General features: G+C 37.2%; 1 pseudogene across 1 annotated transcript; it reads left to right on the top strand.

Moving 5' to 3' along the window:
- Positions 1 to 2,362: 2,362 nt before the first annotated feature.
- LOC309635182 (nuclear pore complex protein Nup50 pseudogene) lies at positions 2,363 to 8,735 on the top strand (annotated as a pseudogene). The gene is made up of 3 exons: positions 2,363 to 2,504; positions 6,224 to 6,421; positions 6,510 to 8,735. The product of its transcript is annotated as a nuclear pore complex protein Nup50 pseudogene (transcript).
- Positions 8,736 to 12,465: the final 3,730 nt, after the last annotated feature.

Below are 12,465 nucleotides of genomic sequence, written 5' to 3'. Positions count from 1 at the left end.
TTTTCTCTTCTTCTTCTGGGACCCCTATCATTTGAATGTTGGGGTGTATAATGTTGTCCCAGAGGCCTCTGAGACTCTCCAATTCTTTTCATTCTTTTTTCTTTATTCTGCTCTGCAGTAGTTATTTCAACTCTTTTATCTTCCAGGTCACTTATCCATTCTTCTGCCTCAGTTATTCTGCTATTGATTCCTTCTAGAGAATTTTAAATTTCATTTATTGTGTTGTTCATCATTGTTTGTTTGCTCTTTAGTTCTTCTAGGTCCTTGTTAAACATTTCTTGTATTTTCTCTATTCTCTTTCCAAGATTTTGGATCATCTTTACTATCATTACTCTGAATTCTTTTTCAGGTAGACTGCCTCTTTCCTCTTCATTTGTTTGGTCTGGTGGGTTTTTACCTTGCTCCTTTATCTGCTGTGTATTTCTCTATCTTCTCATTTTGCTTAACTTACTGTGTTTGGGGTCTTCTTTCTGAAGGCTGCAGGTTAGTAGTTCCCGTTGTTTTTGGTGTCTGCCCCCAGTGGCTAAGGTTGGTTCAGTGGGTTGTGTAGGCTTCCTGATGGAGGGGACTGGTGCCTGTGTTCTAGTGGATAAGGCTGGATCTTGTCTTTCTGGTGGGCAGGACTGCGTCCGGTGGTGTGTTTTGGGGTGTCTGTGGCCTTATTATGATTTTAGGCAGCCTCTCTGCTAATGGGTGGGGATGTGTTCCTGTCTTGCTAGTTGTTTGGCATAGGGTGTTCAGCACTGTGGCTTGCTGGTCGTTGAGTGGAGCTGGGTCTTAGCGTGCAATGGAGATCTCTGGCTGAGCTTTTGCCATTTGATATTACATGGGGCTGGGAGGTCTCTGGTGGACCAATGTCCTGAACTCGGCTCTCCCACCTAAGAGGCTCAGGCCTGACACCTGCTGGAGCACCAAGACACTGTCAGCCACCTGGCTCAGAAGAAAAGGGAGAAAAAAGAAAGAAAGAAAGAAAGAATAAATAGATGAAATAAAATAAAGTTATTAAAATAAAAAATAAAAGAATTATTAAAAAGAAAAAAAGAAGAGAGAGCAACCAAACCAAAAAAACAAATCCACCAATGATAACAAGCGCTAAAAATTATACTAAAACAAACAAACAAACTAACAAAAAATGGACAAACAGAACCCTAAGACAAATAGTAAAAGCAAAGCTATACAGACAAAATCACACAAAGGAGCATACACATACACACTCGCAAAAGGAGAAAAAGGAAAAAAAAAAAAAAATATATATATATTAAAAAAAAAAGGAAGAGAGCAACCAAATCAATAAACAAATCTACCAATGGTAATACGCTCTAAATACTAAACTAAGGTAAACATAAAACCAGAAACAAATTAGATGCAGAAAGCAAACCCCAAGTCTACAGTTGCTCCCAAAGTCCACTGCATCAATTTTGGGATGATTCATCGTCTGTTCAGGTATTCCAGAGATGCAGGTACATCAAGTTAATTGTGGGGATTTAATCTGCTGCTCCTGGAGCTACATGGAGAGATTTCCCTTTCTCTTCTTTGTTCGCACAGCTCCTGGGGTTCAGCTTTGGATTTGGTCCTGCCTCTGCGTGTAGGTCGCCTGAGGGCGTCTGTTCCTTGCTCAGACAGGAGGGGGTTAAGGTTACAGCTGATTAGGGGTCTCTGGTTCACTCAGGCCGGGGTGGGGGGAAGGGGTACGGAATGTCGGGTGAGCCTGCGGCAGCAGAGGCCAGTGTGATGTTGCAACAGCCTGAGGCGTGACATTTGCTCCCCTGGGGAAGTTGTCCCTGGATCATGGGACCCTATTTTTAGTAAATTTCTATAAACTAGGTAGCAACTGATAAGGATACCTCCTTTTAGAAGAGGTATTTACTAACTGTAATGTAATATCCTGATTTATAGAGCTGGTTCCCCTGCCTTGCAATGACATATTTAAAGTCATGCTTTTATTTTCAAGTGAAATTGAGGGAAAACTGAAAATTTGTGTCTTTGTTTAACTCCTGCTTTCAACTTTCCCAGACCTTCCCCTGAGCATTAAATGTACTTTTTAATATACTAATAACATGTAACCACTGAATATTTATTTAGATGATTTTTGTTTGTTATGAACTGAATTGTGCCTATCCCCATTCGTATGTTGAAGTCCTTAACCCCCAATTTGACCGTATTTTGAGATAGGGCTTTATATGGAGGTATTTAAGATTAAATGAGGTCATTTAAATGAGGTTAAATGTGGCCCTAATTCCACAGGGATTGTGTCCTCATAAGAAGTTTTCATAAGAAGAGGAAAAGACACCAGAAATCGCTCTCTCCATGAGCACACAGAGGAAAGAACTTATGACTCTATTGCCTAGTAAAAGAGAGGGACATGGCATTGAAAAACTGGCAGTGGCCACCGATTTCATGCATGTGCTCTGATGCTCTTGTGGATCTCCAAATAACTTTGGAGACTGTTTACACGTGGTTGAAGAACTACAAGAACACTGATGTGCAGCAGATCCAGACCACAGGTATTTGGTCATCACTAAAAACAGATTTACCAATGGGAATTTGCCAGTTTCTGTTTTTCAGAGCAGCTGTTTGCTTCTATGTGCTCAGTAACATTCAGTTTTGTTTACTGATTTGCCCTTTTGGATAGATCACTGTGCTAGTCACCGTGAAGAATTATAAAGAAAATCAGACTTCTAGACTTCGTATTGAAGACACACGTATTTATCTGAAAATCTTCCACAAACCCCACTTGAATGAGTGTAGAAGAACAGAAAAGGTATAAACTTGTAGTCAGAATAGGAGCAAATGGCAAAGAAAAGGTCTCAGTTAAATTTTAGGTAGTGGGGGTCTGGATGAGGAATTGTGAGGCAAGGTATTGCTATTTTTTCTTTTAAATAAGATTTTAGGACTATTTACTTTTTCTCATTAAAAAGAGGGATATTATTTTGATAAGATAATTCTTTTTTTTTTTTTAAAGAAAGAAATTATGAACACAAGTCTTGCTATCCCTGGCTCTTCTGGGGAAGAGGTGGGTTAGTATTCAGGGAACTGCGGTGGTCACTGTCACAGAAGCAAAGGCACTATCCTTTGCTGTGTGAGGGGTGCCCCTGTCCCCATTCTCTTGCTATATGCAACCCTGATAATATATCTTGGCACTGGCAACACATCTCAAAGAGGCAACTGTCACAGGTTAAAATTTACAGTCACAACACGGTGGGGTGTTGCTCCAGGACCTTGCTTCAGACATATATCATGGGAGACTTACAGAGGAATACCCAGGCCCTACCTTCTCCCATCCTTTCCCCAATTTCAGAGGACTTGGTTAAAATACCTACTGTTAAGTACTGAATGCTGGTGTCCCCCCAGAATTCATGTATTGAAGCCCTAAGGAAATGTGATGGTGCTAGGAAGTGAGGTCTTTGGGAGGTAATTGGGTTTAGGTGAGGTCATGAGGATGGAGTCATCATGATGGGATTTCTGTTATAAGAAGAGGAAGATAGACCAGAGCTTCCTGTTTCTGTCATCACCTGAGGACACAGCAAGAAGGTGGCCATCTATAAGGCAGGAAGAGGGCCTTCACCAAGAACCGAATCTGTTGGCACCTTGATCTCGGACTTCCCAGGTTCCAGAACTGACCATATGGAGGAAATGTCTGAGGAAATGGTGAAATGAAAGAGATAATTTGTGAACTTGGCTGAAAGGCTATGCAATTCTTCCTGAAGTTTTTTCAAATTGTCACAAATCTAAAAAAAAAAAAATCCAATATGTTCACTCGAAAGAATTCACATATAAGTGGACCCATGCAATTCAAACCTGTGTTGTTCAAGGGTCAACTGTATAAAGAAAACTCCAGGCTCAAAGTGGATCAACAGCAGAAAACCAGAGTGAACAGTCTATCTGGATCAATGCCAAGCTCTCAAGATAAAAAGTCAAGATGGAAGGAAAAACTCATCAGGTTTTTGGTGACCCTCAGCAGAATTCGTCCAAATGGACGCCTGAGTAACAAGAGCAAATCCACGGGTCTGTGAGCTGGAAGTCTGAAGCCTGTGAGACTTGCTGATTGGCCAGATTCTCACCAAGTGTTGCAGTTCTCATGAGGTCTTCTTTGACACTCTGGGGCACACATGTGCTGCCTTCACGCTTTCATTCATGTGAATATTTCTCTCATCAGCCTATTTCACCAAGAAGGTTTTAGAATTACTGTGGCCATTTCAGGGAATTTCTGACATGAACAAGATGCAAGTGGGAAGAAAACCTTGGGAGGAGATTCTCTGACTTGTGTGTCCAAACAAGATGTTACTTTTTAAAAAAATTGAATTATAATTGTTTTACAATATTATATTAGTTTCAAATGTACAACATAGTGATTTGATAGTTTTATAGTTTATACTCCATTTAAAGTTATAAAATATTGGCTATATTCCCCATGTACATCCTTGTATCTTATTTATTACATCCTTGTATCTTATTTATTTTATACCGAGTCTTTGTACCTCTTAATTTCCTTCCTCTACCTTACCTCTCCCTCCAACCCCTTTCCCCACTGGGAAACACTAGTTTGTTCTCAGTATCTTTGAGTCTGTTTCTTTTTTATTATATTCATTTGTTTGTTTTATTTTTTAGATTCCACATATAAGTGAAATATCAATACCCATGATATTTTTCACAGAACTAGAACAAATAATACTACCACAAATACTAGAACAAATATTAGAACAAATAATGCAACCACAAAAGACCTCAAATAACCAAAGCAATCTTAAGGAAAAAGAACAAAACCAGAGGTATCAATCTCCCTGACTTCAGAATACACTACAAAGCCACACTAATCAAAACAGCATAGTATTGGCACAAAAACAGACAAATAGATCAATGGAATGGAATAGAGATTCCAGAAATAAACCCACACACATATGGTCAATTCGTCTATGACAAAGGAGGCAAGAATATACGATGGATAAAAGACAGTCTCTAAGTGGTTTGGGGAAAACTGGACAGCTACATGTGAAAGAGGTTAGTTTTTAACTTAAGAGATCCATCCCTCAAGTTTTCCTACTTTGGTGATTAACGAGTACCAGTTTTTTAATCATAAGTTTTGATGGAATAGTTAAAGGTCCTAGTTATTGTTTAAATAAACTGTAATGCTTTTTCTCTTGTGTGTATATCTGTAAAAATAGGGTTTCTTTCATCTGACCCGTTTCCCTTGCTTGCAGAGGTTAGATAATTAGCCTTTTATTGATAATTTTATATCTATCTTAAGCTGGCTTCCTCTTGTTTCTTCTTTCCCTTTCTTTTTCCCTTCTCTTTGGAATTTTGGAAGTTAATTTGTTCATGAACATTGCTCTGTAATGATGTGTAAATTCTAGAATATCTAGTGTAGATATAAAGTTTAAACTTTCCAAAATAAAAAAAAGGGACAGAGGAAATATTAAAAAAAAAAAAATTTACAGTCACAAACTCATATTTTTTGAAATGTAACTTAAACTTTCCCAAGAGTGTTTATTTCTGTTCAGGGGAAAACACTTAATAGTGCCACTTGCAGGAACACTGTTTCAAAACAGTTGCTTTCAGGGTACGTAGTTCAGTATACAAAAATACCTTTTTTTCCAGGTGATTTTCCCTTATCTAGGGCTTTCAAGGGGAAGCGAACCCTGGGTACCACCAGTGTGCAGGAATCTTGGTTATATCTCCCTACAAACAAGACCCTCCTCTTAGCTCCTTCTAGGAATGTCGATCCGCTACGTCTTGACTATGTCTTTCATCCTTTCCCTGAACTATCTCGCTCCTCAGTATAGGTTGCCAGATTTAGTAACTAAAAAATATAAAATGCCCCCGTAGTTACAAGATGGCAGCCCAGAGCTTGGCACTATTACACTGTTACACTGAAGTGGGAGATGGTCTCCTCCTCACTCTGAACATAGCAATGAGGCCCCTGGGAAAAGCAGTGTTTGAGACTCTGGGCTTAATAACCATGAAGTTTTCGGAATAGCATGAGCCCTAGAAATTCACTGGGAGCAACCAAGCGCTCTTCCAGGAGACCAGCATCTACCTCAGACTCGAGCTCCTCTATCGTGACCTTGGACCTGCCAAAAGAATCACAGAGAAGGAATAAATGGAAATTGGGATCAAGATGACAAAACAGAAGATGTGGGAGCATTCTCTGTGGTCAGTGAGGAAGTCTTGAGGAATAGTCATTAAAAGAAGCAAAGTGTAGGAAGGTTAAATTTCAATCTGATAGCGAAGGGGCTTTTAAATGTTTCAACGGTGTGGTTATACTTTCTGGAGGAGGACAGTTTTCTGGATTTGGTAAAGGCACTGGAGTTCAGCCTTCACAAGGACTGTCAAATGGAAAGAGCAGTAATTAGTGCCCCTTCCCTCAATAGTCCAAAGACTGGGACGTGGACCAAGGCAGCCTTTGATTCTATTACTTCAAAAGGTTAGAAAAAGAGTTCAAATCCCAAAACTAGTGGCCCTTTTCCTGTCTTTATTGGGATAAAGCATACCAATGGAATGCTAGTAACAAGAAGTCAGCTGTGTTAAACTTTTTCTTCATGATTGGATAGTGAAGCATGTGACACAAACCCGCTCTGACCTGGCACCTATCTTTAAAGACTGTAAGAAATATTTAGCAAACATTAAACATGGGAACAGTGGCAGTAATAATTATCAAAATGGAACTAACAAAATGTTGGTTGAAACACAGTCTCTTTCCCTATTTGGTTCAAACAAATTACAACAAGAATCATCATTTTTGTTTCATGACAGCAAAACGAAAGCTACATCTGAAAAGAAAGTGAAGTCTGTGTCTGAAAAGACAATGGACCCATTGCTAGGAGCAACAGACGCTTTTGCAAGAAAATTGATGCCTCTGTTTTAGGCTTGTTAAGCTTTGGCCCCCTGACTGGATTTTTATTTTCCCTTGGCAGACCAGGTTTTTGGCAAAAATATTACACAAAGTAAACCAGTTTCTTCACCATTTTTCACTACAACATTGGTGAGCCAAGCAGAAAATGGCAGAAATGAATGCAAAGGTAGAGATAAAGGAAGAGATGATGAACCACCCAAAATAGTAATTACTCAAGTAAAAGGAGATGCTTTTTACTCCAAAGATGATAAACTATTCTATAAGAAAATGAATTTAAAGAGAAGGGTATAGGTACCCTGCATTAAAAGCTATAGTAAATCAGAAGCACAGCATTTACTGCAGGCAGACACCAATTCAGAAAATATATTGCTGAATGTTTTGATCCCACCTATAACTGCTCTAAAAAATGAAATTTACTTTAAAGGTGGAGGGAGTCTGTGAGAATATATGATGTCACATTAATATTTAATATTCAAAATATGCTGCACCTCTGTGTTACTTCATAGTCTCTCCAGGTGTACCTAGGAGTCCTCAAGGTTGTCTCACAGGTGTCAGTAAATAGTGTATTCATGGTCACTGACTCAGGCTGCTTATGTGAGGTCCACTGTGCTAACAATCTGAGAAACATGCCCTTTACCATCAGCACAGCTGCTAGAGCCCCTGAAAGGAATGCTGCACTGCAAGGGGCAGGTGCCCTGTGGACCTTCTTGTCTCTGTTTCCAGCAAAACAGAGTGGTGTTCCATAGTGGTTGCCTTGACTGGTCTAGCCAGGCTGTTATGAGGAGGGTAGGATGAGGACCCATCCCCTTTATTTTTTTCTTCCTTTCACTTTCTCATTGGAATTGAAAAGTCCAATAACTGAAATAAAAAATTAAAATCATTAGAGGCATTCAACGGCAGATTTGAACAGGCAGCTTAAAGGAGGTAGGGAACAGAGACATATTAGAAGAAAGTTTTTGTATACTACTAAAATTAAGTTAGTATTAACCTGAATAGGTTGTTATAAATTAAGATGATGATGATGATAATTCCCAATGGAACCACTAAAAGAAAAAAAAAAAAAAACTAAAAATTATATAGTAAAGGAGCAACAAGAGAATTAAAACGGTAAACAAGAAAATAGCCATTTAACACAAAAGAAGACAAAAATGGAGGAAAGGAGGAACAAAAGGACATGAGATATATAGAAAATAAAGAGCAAAATGACAGGCATAAATCTTATCTGTAATTTAGTTAAAGTAAATTTATTAAACTCCCCAGTTAAAAGGCAGCGGAGATTGGCAGAATTAGTAAAACAAACAAACAAACAACTGAGTCCCCAAATAGATGAAAGAAAAACTGACAGAATTAAAGGGAAATATAGATATATCAACAATAATAGAAGATTATTATTATACCTCATAAAAATGTATGGAACAACTAGAAAGATGATCGACAAGGAAATAGAAGACTTGATTGATACTATAAACCAGCTAGACCTAACAGACATCTATAGAACACTCTACTGAAGAACAGTTGATTATACATTCTTCTCTAGTGCATATGGAGCATTCTGCAGTATAGATCATATCAAGGCCATAAAAAAGCCTCAAAAACTTAATAGGATATAAATCTTACAATGTATGTTCCCCAACCACAATGGACTAAAATTAGAAATCAATAACAGAAGGATATTTTGGAAATTCATAAACATGTGGAAATTAAACAATGCATTCCTATATAACTAATAAGTGAAGGAAGAAATCAGAGATACTAGAAAATTATTTGAGATGAATAAAAATGAAAAGAAAACATATCAAAACTTATGGGATTTAACAATAGCAAAAGGGAAATTTATAGATGTACACGCTTACAATAAAAAAAACCCCATAAATCCATTACCTAATCTTCCTTCTTAAGAAACTGGGAAAGACAATCAAACTAACCAAAAGAAAGAAATAATACAGATTTGAGTGAAAAAGTCAATTAAATAGAAAAGAGAAGGTATAGAGAAAATTAATGAAACTTCCAAAAAATAGGGGACAGGGAACCATTCCTAACTAACTATTTTAGGCCAGTGTTTTCCCGATAGGAAAACCAGACCAGGATATCACAAGAAAAGAAAACTATAGGCCAATACACCATATGAATATGAACCCCAAAATCCTCAATAAAATACTGGCAAATCAAAACAAGCAGTATATGAAAAGGATTAAACACCAAGACCAAGGGGGATTTATGCCAAGAATGCAAGTTTGGTTCAACAAGTGAAAATCAATGAATGTAATACATCATATTAGTAGAATAAAGTAAAAATACATACATACATACATACACCAAACGAACCACCTGATCATCTTAAGAGAGGCAGAAAAGAATCTGAAAAAATCCAAACTTCCTCAACCTGATAAATGACATACATGAAAAATCCATGGCTAATATAGTATATAATAGTGAAACACTGAAGACTTTCCTCCTAAAATCAGGAATAAGACAAACATGCCAGCAATTTTCACTTCTATTCAACATTGTACTACTGGATCTGGCCAAGACGATTAAGCACGAAAAAGAAATAAAACGCATCCAGATTAGAAAGGAAGATGTAAAAACTCTTCTATTTTCAGATTATATGGTCTTTCATGTAAAAAATCCTTTAAAGTCCATAAAAAAACTATTAAAGCTAAAAAACAAGTGTAGTTTGGTTGCGGGATACAAGATCAATATAAACATTGGTTGTATTTCTATATACTAGAATTAATAATTCTAAAATGAAATTGAGAAAACAACTCCATTTACATTAACATTAAAAATACTTAAGAATAAATTTAACAAAAAATGTACAAGATTTATAGACTAAAAACTACAAAACGTTGTTGAAAGAAATGAAAGAAAACCTAAATAGGTGGAAAGACATCCTGTGTTCATGGATTAGAAGACAATATTGTTAAGATAGCAGTAATCCCCAAATTAATCTACACATTCATCACAATATCTATTAAAATTCCAACTTCCTTTTTTACGGAAATGGAAAAGATGATCTTAAAATTTATGTGGAATTGCAAGTGTCCCAAAATAACCAAAAAATCCTGAAAAAGAAGAAAAAATTGGAGAGCTCATACTTCCTGATTTCAAAACTTACTATAAAGATACATAAGTCAAGATTCTGTGGTACTCAAAGATATGCATATAGATTAATAGAATAGAACTGAGAATCCAGATATCAACATTTATAGTCAATTTATTTTTGACAAGGTTGCCAAGACAATTCAATGAAGAAGAGTGCTCTTTTCAACAAATGGTGTTGAGAGAACTGGATATCAACATGCAAAAAAAATGAATTTTTACCTCTATTTTTACCATGTAATATAATTTACACAAAATTAATTAAGGACCTAATGTAAGCACTAAAACTATAAAACTCATAGAAAAAATCACTCATGTAAATTTTCACAACCTTGGATTAGGTAATGATTTCTTATTTATAACACAAAAAGTACACAACACCAAAGAAAAAGTAGATAAAGTGGACAAAATTAAAATTCAAAATTTTGTGTTTTAAAGGGTAGCATCAAGAAAGTGAAAAGACAACTAGAGACTAAGAGAAATATCTGCAAATCACTTATTTGATAAGAGTCTAGTATCCAGAATATGTAAAGAGCTCTCACAACTCAACAATAAAAATACAAATATCTCAATTTAAAAATGAGTAAAGTATCTGAAAACTTTTCTTTAAAGAAGATGAACAAATGGCCAATAAGCACATGAAAAGATGATCAATATCATCAGCAAATCAAAACCACAATGATATACTACTTCCAACCCCCTCAGGTAGTTATAATAAAAAAAGTGGATGATAAAAAGTGCTGGCAAGGTTGTGGAGAAATTGGAACCATCATACATTGCTTGTGGGAATGCAAAAATGTGCAACTACTGTGGAAAACTTGGGCAGTTCCTCAAAAAGTTAAATATAGAGTTACAGTATTACACAGTAATTGCACTCCTTGGTATGTACACAGAGAGAAATAAAAACACACAAACACTTTACACAAAGACTTGTATACAAATATTAATGGCAGCAGTCTTCATAATGGCCAAAATGTAGAAACAAACCAAATGTCTACCAACCGATGAATGGATAAATAATAGCAGTATGTCCATACAATGCAATATTATTCTACCGGAAAAAGGAATAAAGTTCTGGTAAATGTTGCAACATGGATGAAACTTGAAAACATGCTTTGTGCAAGAAGCCTGACAAAAAAGGCCACAGTTATATGGTTCTATTTATGTGACAAGTCTAGAAAAGGAAAATCAGACAGAAAGTAGATTAGTGGTTGCCAGAGATTGGGGATTAGGAGGGGAATGGAAGTGACTGCAAACACCTACAAGTTTTTGTTTGTTTGCTTGTTGGTTTTTTTTTTCTGAGTGATTGTAAATATTCTGAAATTAGATAGTTGTATTGGCTGCACAACCTCTTGAATGTAGGAAAAACCACTGAGTTGTATATCTTAAATTGGTGAATTTCATGGTATGTAAATTATATCTCAATGAAAAAAACTGCAGGAGGGGCTTCCCTGGTGGTGCAGTGGTTAAGAATCCGCCTGCCAATGCAGGGGACGGGGGTTCGAGCCCTGGTCGGGGAAGATCCCACATGCCACGGAGCAACTAAGCCCGTGCACCACAACTACTGAGCCTGCGCCCTAGAGCCCGTGAGCCACAACTACTGAAGCCTGTGCGCCTAGAGTCCGTGCTCCGCAACAAGAGAAGCCGCCGCAATGAGAAGACTGCGCACCGCAACGAAGAGTGCCCCCGCTCACCGCAACCAGAGAAAGCCCACGTGCAGCAACGAAGACCCAACACAGCCAAAAATAAATAAAATAAAATAATTAAAAGAAAAAAAAAAACTGAAGGAGGACTTCAGTCACAAACAAAAGTCTTTATCACATTAATTCAGGCAAGTAAATGCATGGGACTTTGACAGACTCACATACCAATTTATACTCAGCTTGAAATTATACATATTTATAAATTTATTTTGATACAGAGTACAAGACACATAACATTTTACAATTTCTCCCTGCTGTCTCTTCAGGGGGCATAAAAAGTTCTGATTGTCCTATGCTACGTGTCCCATTCAAGGAAAAGCCTCATTCTGTGTTGGTTACCACTGATGTAATCGTTCTGAAGCTTGTTGGTGGGGGGCCTGAGTGCATTCTTGCTGGCCTTGGTCCAGCATAGTTTCCCATGGCCTTCCACAGCTCAGTTCTTAATTTGGGGAACCTTGCATATCTCTTAGCTTCTCAACAAAAGTCCCGTCACGTCTTGTGGTATTTCTGCAATATAGAAGCCACCGAAAGACAAGATTTGGCTAACTTCTCGGGACAAAGGAAGAAAAATACCTACAGCAGATAGAAGAAGACACTCAACAAATTATCTGTCCATATAAGCAGAGGGGAAAAAAAATGCCTGGAATGATTTATACCAAAATGTGTTGAGTGGTTATCTTTGGATAGTGGGAATAATAATGGTTTTAAATTCCTTCCCTGTACTTTTTGTAGCAAAAATATATTCTTTAGTACTTTAAAAAACCCTACTTAGAGAATTCAAGTTACCCAGCAAAGTAGACTAACGACCAA

The sequence above is a fragment of the Balaenoptera borealis genome, assembly GCF_965194805.1.
Source record: "Balaenoptera borealis genome assembly, chromosome: 9".
Lineage (NCBI taxonomy): Eukaryota > Metazoa > Chordata > Mammalia > Artiodactyla > Balaenopteridae > Balaenoptera > Balaenoptera borealis.
The sequence above is the reverse complement of the archived record's forward strand: the minus strand, read 5'-3'. Positions and strand labels throughout refer to the sequence as shown.